The sequence below is a fragment of the Galleria mellonella genome, unplaced genomic scaffold, assembly GCF_026898425.1.
Source record: "Galleria mellonella isolate WM207_F2 unplaced genomic scaffold, CSIRO_AGI_GalMel_v1 utg159, whole genome shotgun sequence".
In the NCBI taxonomy this organism is placed as follows: domain Eukaryota; kingdom Metazoa; phylum Arthropoda; class Insecta; order Lepidoptera; family Pyralidae; genus Galleria; species Galleria mellonella.
Genome location: NW_026442004.1, coordinates 2,737,640 through 2,748,897, shown reverse-complemented (window position 1 = coordinate 2,748,897; position 11,258 = coordinate 2,737,640). Strand labels below are relative to the sequence as shown.

Genomic DNA, 11,258 nt, shown 5'->3' with positions numbered 1-11,258 from the left:
TGGGCATTCAATGTTATGATGGAAATTTCCATCATTATGCAAAGAAGGGTTAACGGATGATAATAGTATATTAGTAATATATGAATTGCCGTATGGTCCCGGCATAGAATGGGTCATCCCTTCCTTTCCCGCGGATGTCATAAGGGAACTTAAGGGTCGAGGGATGGATAGCTGTCTCTCTTAAAACATCACTAATGCTTAACTGCTGCTGGTAACCGGCCCAACAAGGACGAAGGGATTGTTAGTAATGGGAAGGTTAGTTCCCATTGCTATTAATATACCTTATCAGGCCGACCTCCACGCGGTTCCCCCTGGAAACCATCGTGACAAATTTATCGTTAAATTTGTCACGATGGGCTAACTGATCTGCCTTTTCACCTTCACCAATCATCCCTCACTGGTGCCCCGCTAGTGTAACACAATAGCGCAGGCGGGGTTACTATTCCATTATCATCCATAAAAAAAAAACTCTGTCAAATGTGACAACTACTGACAAAACTCCCCTTATGGAAAAGGCCTGTGTTTAGCAATGGACAATTAACCGCTGATATTTAAGTAATTTATTTTCGATTAACTTGGATTAAGTTTTAGATGGAAATTTTTAATTATTATATGGAGACTGATATCTCTGTTTGTCTGGCGAAGCTACTAATGATAATCACATCATAAAGTGAGCATCATACAATACAATGGTTTATTACTATCATTTACCATCGAATCAAAATAGGACTATACGGAATTGTAATGTCTTTAGATAAAAAAAAACCGACAAATTTATTACATAACGACAACTAGAGTGTAAAACAAAAGATATAATAAAAACAAAAACAGATAAAATCAAAATAGTTTTCAACAGTTATTTATTTATTTGAAAATTACTCACCACACTTACAGTTTCCCAAAACATGTAGTGAGCCATTGTTTTATTTTACAAACTTACAAATTATAGTATTATACAGAAAACTTTAAGGTCTCTAGCTATTCTCTGGAATGGATCAACATTTAACTCAAAGAATAATAACATAATATCACATAGGTACCATACTTACTGCGCCTAGGTCTGTGCAAAACTGCGGTTTTATGGCCTAACCTATTTTAAATGCTGAAGTCGTTACGAACTCGTTAAATGTAAAACAAGATTAACACAAAATAGCTTCAATGTAATTTTATGATCTCAGCAGTTCTAATCGTAGATTCCATTTAATATAGCCAGTGAATTCCACGCCTCAGCATTATATTATCAAGTATTATATTATCTGTGGCATTACTAACAAAAATTAGTTCACAATTACATTATAATAAACGTTGCAAAATTGTTATCTAGCGAGATGAGATGCGCTATCAGTCATAACAAGCGAGGTTTAACAAAAAAATTTAAATTAACTGGAGGCCGCCAATAGAAACCAGATAAAGGGAACTAACGGCGGCAAAAGGTAATTTCATGCAAGATAAAAGAGGCGTCTAAAGTTACCAATAGTGGGATACTGGACGCAAATAACAGGTCAGTCGCGCCGCCGCGCCGCGGCGTTCCGTTGCGATCGTCTAACGAGCGCGAACGAACAAACTCGAGGCTTAGGGTTGCCTATATACAATCGCTTTCTGTAACAATATATCTCTAGTAATAAGATAATATTGTCCTGTTTCATTCAAGCCCAACTGCATTGTCAGTTTCAGGAGGTAACAATTTTTTAAAATGTTATCTGTAAAAGATTTTGATAACTTTAATTATATAATAGAAGAATATTATAGAAGCGTATCCAAAAAAGCATAACAAAGGAAACAATAAAAGCAACTGCACTTTTCTAGCTTGTAAACAAGTTACAATTTAGGATTTTATGTGCTGAATGTTAATACAAAACCTATGAATGATAATATTCGTAACTCAATACAGAAATACTGAAAATTTAACTAAATATAATTACAATAGGTGTAATATTTTTCAGAAGGTCCCGCATAGGAAAAAGAAGTTTTAGAAGAATAAATTTTAATATTATCATGTTTAATGTTCAGCCAAGATGAATTAGATAGTTTGGAATACAGAATCCTGATCCTGGATGGCTGGCAACCCTTCTTACGCCGGTTTACATACACGCCCAACCAAATTAAATGGCGGCAACGTCAACAAAGGCGGATAATTTACGAGATATCGAAGAGGCAGACGAAACAAAATGATAAGCATTGCAAATTGCCAGGGGAAATAGAGAGCAGACACTGGAAATCTGTGGTTCCGTTATGTAAACCTGCCAGGGTATTCATTCGGCGTTTTATACGACGTTGCCGATGAATACCAATTTATCTGGCGTGTACAACGTAATTCCTGCATTTAGTATGTCAAATAGGTAGTATATTATCCTGGTACAATCCAGTACAATAAACAATAGGACGCTTTGATAATTTACCGTAGCGTGGCATCGCACGAGTTTAACGTTAGGTCATAGTATGATATGAAAGCATAATGCATTATTACTACGGGTATGTACTTGCACATATATTATAAAGATATCTTTAATTTTTTGTGCACATTCAAGTAAACAAAAATCGACGATGTCATACGTTACGACGTTATCATCGACGAAAAATTAAAAGCTTTATACATTTGTCATATTTTTTCACTTTCTGTATATTAACTAAAACATGCGAAAATGTTACGTGCTTAGATAATTATAGAAGAGCAAATAAGCACTAAAAATTAATAAAGATTGTGAGCCACAAAAAACCAACTTCAATTGTGCCAGAAACCAGATTATTTTGATCTAAAAATTAAACTAGCGAACCGATTTTGATAAAATTTCTAGGGAACCTATGTAATATATCCTTTTAGATACAAAAAAATCCAAATCGGTTTAGAACCGACGGAGTTACGAGGTAACAGACATAAAAAAAGCAACCGAAGGGAGAACCTCCTTCTTTTTAAAACAAAATCAACGAATTACTCAAGTAATCAACTTAGGTATATAATGTTGCCTTTATACCATTAAGACTATGGCTCAAGAAGTAGGAACTGGCGAGTCGTACACTATAAATCCCATTCGTTCAAGAAGTTTACATTTTTATTTGGGTATATGCCAAAATGTGTGCGTTTCCTAAATATGCACTGGCAGATAGGTATAAAAACTATCAATCAATTCGGCAAAACTAAATGTATAAAAAAATATAGGTACAAACTGTTTTTAACCGAAATGTTATGATAAATATTTTTATTCCTTATATTTTTTTTTTGCAACTAAACATGTAGATTTGCGACATTGAACTTTCCAATTTAAATATAATATAGCAAAACAAAAAATAATAAGACCTAGGTATATTATACAAGGCTTAATGTAAAAAAAGAGTTGATTCTACAGAACGTGTTAGTTTTAATCACTTTAATATAATATTAATATTCCGCTAACAAGATCTTGAAATCATGACATTTTAAAAATATTTTGTGACATGTAATTTATAGTTTTTTTTTTTTTATTATTATTATTAAAAATTCCTTTTAACATCACCACATTCAATGAAAATTTAGATACTAATTTATAAATATATCTATAATAATATTATTAAAATTTAATAATACAGTAAAAATACTTACCTGAATATAAGCGTGTAAATATAAAAAATTAAGTAAATATTTTTGTCGAACGATGTTAGAACAAAACATGGGTATTGTTATCAGCGGTAGGATGAAAATTCCAAGAATAATGGCATACCATTCTTAAATAATAATTTGTTCCATTTATCTTGGCAGTACAAATATGTAAATGGGTAGATAATATCTATTTAATCTAGTATCTCTAAGGAAACAACATCGAATCTATCTAAAAACTTGCGTCTTAGGAAACTAGAAAATGTTTTAAAACTTCAGTACTTTTTTAATTTTTACGATAATAATTTGCTAATAGCAACATAGCTATATAATAGTATAAATCAATGCAAATTTTAAAAAATTTAATTACGTAGCCATAAGTTTAATTTCTAGCAAGGAAAAAACTGTAAATGTATTATATATCTATACTAATATTACAAAGAGGAAATAAAATAAAACTTTTATTGTTTGTTTATAATGTTTAAACTCAAAAACTACTCATCCGATTTTAAAAATTCTTTCACCTATAGAAAATACATTATCAGCGTGTAACATAGGCATTATTTTCGACAATTCTATCCACTCGTGCGAAACCGGTTCGAATCGCTAGTAACTTATATGTGTACCTTAAAAGATTGGCAGAAATTAATAAATTCACTTCCTGCTCTATCCTACTTATACAATAGGTACCACATCCAATACACCATGTCTCGTATTATCTCTGATTCATCTTATAAAGTTGTAACATAAAAAAATAGCAACTTACTATAATGTAAAGGCACTAAACATACAATTAATAAAAATGAAAATCAATCTTCTACTTTCCATATATTACAAATAAATTTGCTTTGATTAATATTTCCGTTAGCAAAAACACACAGTTCAAATGTCGTCTTGAATTGCTTTTAGCAATAAGGCCACACTGATGCACTTACACATGTTTTAGTTTAAACACATTCGTTTTAATGTGTTTACTTATCAGGTACAGTGCAAACAAAGCGTACTCTTTTTTTAACTCGAATGAATTAATTTAAATTTAAGCAGGCCACTTGACCATCTCAACCTGCAACCTGTTGGCGTTCCATCGAAATTAGATAACTGTTAGGGTATACTTTCACTTATCGCCAGCTGATTTCACTTTCTCCTCACAGACGGCCCACTAATGAAGACCATTTGATTCTTGCGTAACAATGGGACATCATACTCACTGCTATCGAAACGAAACCGGTCACATCGATTATTCAGTGGCCACATACAAGCGCTAACTAAAACTTCTCTACTATTATAAAAAGGCTAGCGGACTCTTCCGACTTCACACGATTTTATTTTAAATAAAATACAACCTATGTAACTTTTTATAGGTGAAAATTTAAAAATAAGTATATTTTAAATTTATCCATTACAAACAAACATACACAAAATGAAATCTTTCGTCTTTTACAATATTATGATGTTTTTTTTATTTCAATGCGTTCTTGTTAAGCTTCCCTATTAATCGTCTGCGTGACTAGGATAAATAGATTAACTGGTATAAAAAGTAGCCTATGTCCTTCTCCATCCTAGATACATGTATATTAAATTGTGTAACAAATTGCTTAGCCAATTTTTTCTGGTTTATTTATAGTATTTCTATGGTTCATAGGTTTATTATTGTTTAAGGTTTCATAATTTGAATTGTATCCCATTACTCATAAATGATCTACCCAGGATTATAAATTTACGTGGCACCCCCACATTACAGGCGCCCATAGGCTTACAGATAACATGCTTACGGTACCTGCTTACCATTCAGGCAAGGGTGATTGCTACCTTTGTGATAATAAGCAAATATATTTTTTTGCATTTCGAAGAACTGAGATCCTTTTCGTCACGCACCTCTCTCCTGTACTAAACCCACAATTTGTTTTTACTTTAAAATTCTTAGATAAACAATGAAGCACGTAACTTTCTTGTGTAAGTTGTTTGGTTCTTGTAAATGACTCTGCAATTCTAACTATGTCATCGACAAAACGAAGGTGCGAAAACGAGAGTTAGAAACTAAAACGACACATAATCAAACACAGAATAAGAGGAAATTCAATTCACTAGATGACTATATACCTTTAAAACATTCTAAAACTTTAAATTAATAGTAATCAAGTAAGCGGAATTAACCAATTGAATTTACTAACCAAGTAAAATCGGTCTTATTTAGTCTTGGTTAAAATTTTATTTCATTTTAGCAATAGTATTGGTTAACTTGATTTTCTAATAAATATTAATTATACTTTATCGAAATTTATTACAACATACTGACAATTTAATGAAAAACTTATTTTTGTAACTGAAAATGGAATTTTTATGGCTTAAAACATTACTTTGAATGAAGTCATTTAAACTTTGTAATTTTCTTTACAAAGTTTAAATGACTATTTATTATTATTATTTCATCCCTTAACTGTCCACTGCTGAACATAAGCCTTCCCCATAAGGGGAGATTTGCCAGTAGTTACCACGCTTGGCAGGCGGGTTGGCAACCGCAGATAGGCTTTTACAGATGTTTTAAGAGGGACGCTGCTCCCGTCCGTCCGTCACAAGCTCCCTTAGTCGCCTCTTACGCCTCTTAAGGAAAGGGTGGCCCATTCTATGCCGGGAATGACACGGCGAAATTATTTGACTATATAAACATTTAAAGTTCAGAAAAAATCAGTCTTTTTCACTTAAAAAAAGGTAACTATGAGAAAAAAATCTTTACAAGGTTTCATCACAAATAAAATACTATTTGATCACACAGAGTTAGACAGTTGCGTTATAGCTTGCTTCTTTTCATTACGTCGACATTTTTTACCGTTATGTCGAAATAAGGATTGTTCAGACATTTCATATAAAAAAGTTTTCAACGAACGAAATGTCACTATCTGTCCGAAATTTCAACTTTTCGGACGAATATGAAATATTGACATAACGGAGAGAAGTACGATATAACGCAACGACTCAATCAACTCTTAAAACAACTACGACCGCTCTGCCAGGAGTGTATAATAAAAATCTATTATAATATTACCTAGTTAATAATACTGGGTGTGACCTCTAACATTCAAAGAATCAACCATCGCTACAACATCAACTTGGATTGATAATTATACAATGCAACAAAATAATTTTTATAGCACTAAAATAGATACGAGTATTACAAAAGAGAGTGATCGTCATGCCTCTCTCTGCACCTAGCTTACCTAGCCTAGATCACTCAAAATACCTAACAAAAATTTCCATTCAGTTAAACATTTCAATTCGAATAACTACGACAGTGGAAAACACCATTAACAAAACTAATTAATCCGCCTAATACCTAATGTAGTATATTTCCGACAATATCGATTATTCCAACATTGTTTTACTTTGTTGACCTAGTTTAAAAAAAATGTCTTCTAAAGAGACCCGTTAGACACTGTACTCGTATTGGCACAAACTCAAGTATTTTACGATTTCCAATTCAACTGTATGCAAAACTAAACTTTTCTCTAATGCCTAATAATGTTATAATAAATAAACTGTTTAATATTACCATTAAAATAATGGCATAATATAATTGAAATGGCGGTGTCGCAGTTGGAGATTGATGATATGGAAGGTATCGGACTTCTGGTATTAGTAATAGTAGTTAATCTTCGAGTGTTGGCAGTCGCACACACTACTGATAGGGGAATTAAAAAAAAATCCAACCGAATAACCAGTAATATGGAAATTAGAACAAATAAATAACACCTAGTTATCTTGCGGAAGTAAAATATTTACCATAAAAATATATAGACTTAGTTCTTATTCTTAAAATTTACACAATATTGCATTTATCACTGAGATAGGTGTTAGATAAAAAAATATTTTTAACGCCCTTTTAAATAATACAACCTTTCATATTTAAAAATATATTGCTTGAGGAAAATGATTTAGTTTGATAATCACTGGGTTTGAGGTTGGTAATGGTAACCCCAAGTGACATTCGTTTATGAATAATCTTGTTGAAAATTGTATTTTGATCTGCAGTATAATCTTGCATCTGCTTATATCAAAGTATATAAAATAGTTAATAAATATGGTATTTACATGTAGAAATAACAACAGTTACCTATTATTTCAAATGAATGAACTATTTCTTAAGTATCTAAATAAAAATAATGTAAATAAATGACAATATGTGTTAAAAAGAGACATATGTCTTCTGGTTTGGTCAATAAATATGATGATGATGATTTATTAAACACGTTTGTACAGAATAATGAGTATCTAAAATAGTGGAGACAGCAGTGGCGTATTTTCTGGCCTAGTTTACTGTATTTTATTTGTTTGGTTGGTAACAAACGCAAACTAATTCTGATCCGCAAGTGGATCCGTAACTGGGACATACCTATCTAGTACACAGACGTCAATGAGATGTAACTCACGCACCGACATAGGTTTTTCCGGATTTCGCAGTACAACTATTGCAAAATCAACTAGAACGTATTCTTGAAGGTTACTCATTCCATATTAAAATAGTTATTCAGTAAAATATTCATATTTTTCTAAAATATTTACTAAGCAATTATTGAAGATATTAAAAACTATACTGCATTGCGATATTTATAACGTTAAACAATTTAATGATAATGCATATGATAATGAGAAATTGCTTAGATAAAATGTTATAATTTGACAGCAACAATAAAGCAAAAGTATTCCTCTGACGCTTTTGCACACGTAAGATACAATTTATTTTCACAAAAATCTTCTAAAATTTATAACAATAAATTGAACATTATAAAGAAATCAGTGATGCACGTTGTTGCACGCGTCGCGGCGCATTCGCAGGGCCAACGAACGGTGACATGACAGGTGCCGTGCAACCAATCCAAATGCAGAGCGTCATTTAACGCGACTCGGTTAGAAATCACAAAATTATGTATTTACATCCTTTTCTATTGTACGAGGCGACTATTATGATAGAGTGAGAGCAGTCTGCGATGGTAGACACTTATTCATTCGCAGGACTATAATCTCAGGTTGTTCTTTGTTTACCGATCAATCTGAACGATAGGTTTCCTTTTATGGATACTACGGTAAACTTACCATATTGAAACCGTTTATTAGGATATCGGAAATTACAGCTTTCAAACAAAGAGCAATCAATGAAATACAAATTCTTAATTTCTTTGAAGGATATTATCTTTGCGTCGTCTCTTTGTTTGTCACGTTGAAATTATTTATGTAGACAATGAACCATCCGTGCCTATTGTAATTCAACTAGGATAGGCCCACGCATTCCGGGAGGTCGTTAGTGTGGAGTCTAATGTCAGTCATTCATTAGACGAAGTGCATTCCCTCGCATACTAATGTCCTTCCTGCCGTCCACAACTCGAAACCAAGCTCAATTGAAACCGCCAAACTTTCAAAAATATTATTACTTGTATCATAAGATGAGCTTCGTTCGTACGTACCGAGGATGGCAGGAAACATACACTACTAACGCACGTAATGTAAATGAGCATTAGAAATACTAGAGCATGAACCTAAATTTAATCTCCAGATGAAATTCTAACAGATGCGTACATATGTTTATTTGTGTGCTAAACGGCGCCAATATTGCTTGTTTTATTTACATCACCGAAAAAAATTGGCAATCAGCCCGATTCAACGGACACACAGTTGGTACGTACTTAATGATATCACGGTAACTAGTTGAAATCCTAATGTAGATAAACAGGTTTTAGGTTCATGGGCACTTTATATTGCCCAAATAAACAAACTTGTCACGATTTGCGTAAAAACATACACTTGTTTGATCAATTGTTTAGGCGCAGAGTTGGTGATGGTAATCTTTTATCACCTAAATCAAACCACAAATCATTTTCTGTTACTATTACGCGTATCACGTATGAGAATTATTTAATTAAAAACTGACATTGACACGGTTTTTATTTGCACCTTTATTATTTTTTTTGTTTTTGGTTTTATTGTTGATCTTGGCTTGGATAGTGGATGAAAGTCATCGAGTCATCAAAGTCGTCAATAAAATTAGTCACCTTATTGGTTTGTATTTTTAAGTACCTATGCGATCTGGTTATGTATTAAAAATACTTTAATGTTAATTAAATACAAAAGATTCTAACTTCTGCTACTGGTAAACAAAGCAGTAGAAATGCATCCTCAGAAATAAGATAATTCTTTAGAAATAACTACAGACACGAATGCATTAAAAGAATCTGTTAGTGCCGTGAACGTGACTGACCAACAAGCATTTGTATAATGGGACCACATAAAATAGATAAGGTTGTTTTAACTGTTGGACATAATAAAGATTTTTCGGAAAACATTATTATATTATAGTTAGTATTACAAAAACAGCAATATTTATTTACAATGTAACAAAACAAAGCTATTAAATATATCTATATTGGGGGGAAAGGGATTGTTAGCAATGGAGTTCGACATTGATAGCAATATGACCTAATCAGGTCGACCTCCACGTGGTTCCCCCTGGAAACCATCGTGAACAATTCTTGTTGAATCACGTCACGTCACGATGGGCTAACTAACCTGTTTCATCCTCATCTATCATCCCTCACTGGTGCCCCACCGGTGTATACCGATAGCGCGGGTGTGGTTACCATTCCATTATCCCCCATTAATATATATATATATATATATATTTAATATATAATATTTGTATTAGCGACGTGTAACTCGATATTTTTTAAATTAATTATATGTTTTGGATAATAGTTTTTTCATCATCGGCATGCTACAATATTTTCAACTATGTTAGATAAATAAAATGCAGCATAATAAAAAGGCAATATATGTATCAGTAACGTGTCATATCTGTCTTTGAAATAAATATTGTGCATTCTAAATAAGTACTAAATAGTTAATGAATCACTCATTACCGTTATCGAGACCGGGACGTGATCCGATACGGTGATACGACAGCAGTGGTAATAGTGTATATGCATTGTATATGGTCTTGGTCTTATGTTACGTGTCATATTGGTAGTCATAATTTTTCTTTAATTGTAACACAAAAGTAATTTTGTAATACTACATGTATTAAAGTTTTATTTTAATTATCATAAATATTATTCTAATATTTCAAATTCAATAATTTCTTGCGTCACGGTAACAACAATAAAATCGATATTATACATATCATGTTGTTGAGTATTTGTTAACGGGTAAACCACACTTTCCCACATAAGTAAATTAAGAAAAACAATTGAAACTTATAACTTGGATCACCGGGACATGGTCCATCTGTATATCAAGTTTCATTATAATCCTTCAATTAAAGTTCTTCAAAAAGAGTGTATTAAGATTTCTTCTAGGTAGGCAACGCGCATGTGACATCTCTAGTATTGCAAGCGTCTGTAGTCTATAGTGACAGTTTACCTTAAGATGAGCTGTAGGTATACTTGTTTAACAACTTTGTGATATAAAAAAAATTCGTAATTATGTAACCAACTTTCGTGTACAGAACCGCATTTATTAATATTATTTATTTTAAATGTTAGAAAAGAATGATCTAAGACTAATTGAAGAGGCAATTGGGAGTTTTGTAAATCAGCAAAAAAATAAAATTATTTTATGTCATCATTTTGATATTGTCTTAACTAAACTTAAAAACTGAATAGTGTAATAGACAATTCAATATAAAATATAATAAGTATTGAAA

At 32.1% G+C, this 11,258-nt stretch overlaps 1 protein-coding gene across 2 annotated transcripts in view; it reads right to left on the bottom strand.

The window, feature by feature from the left end:
* LOC113518911 (tyrosine-protein kinase Fer) overlaps window positions 1-11,258 on the bottom strand; it is a 57,863-nt gene that overhangs the window by 43,205 nt on the left and 3,400 nt on the right. The gene's annotated exons all lie outside the window — the stretch shown is intronic.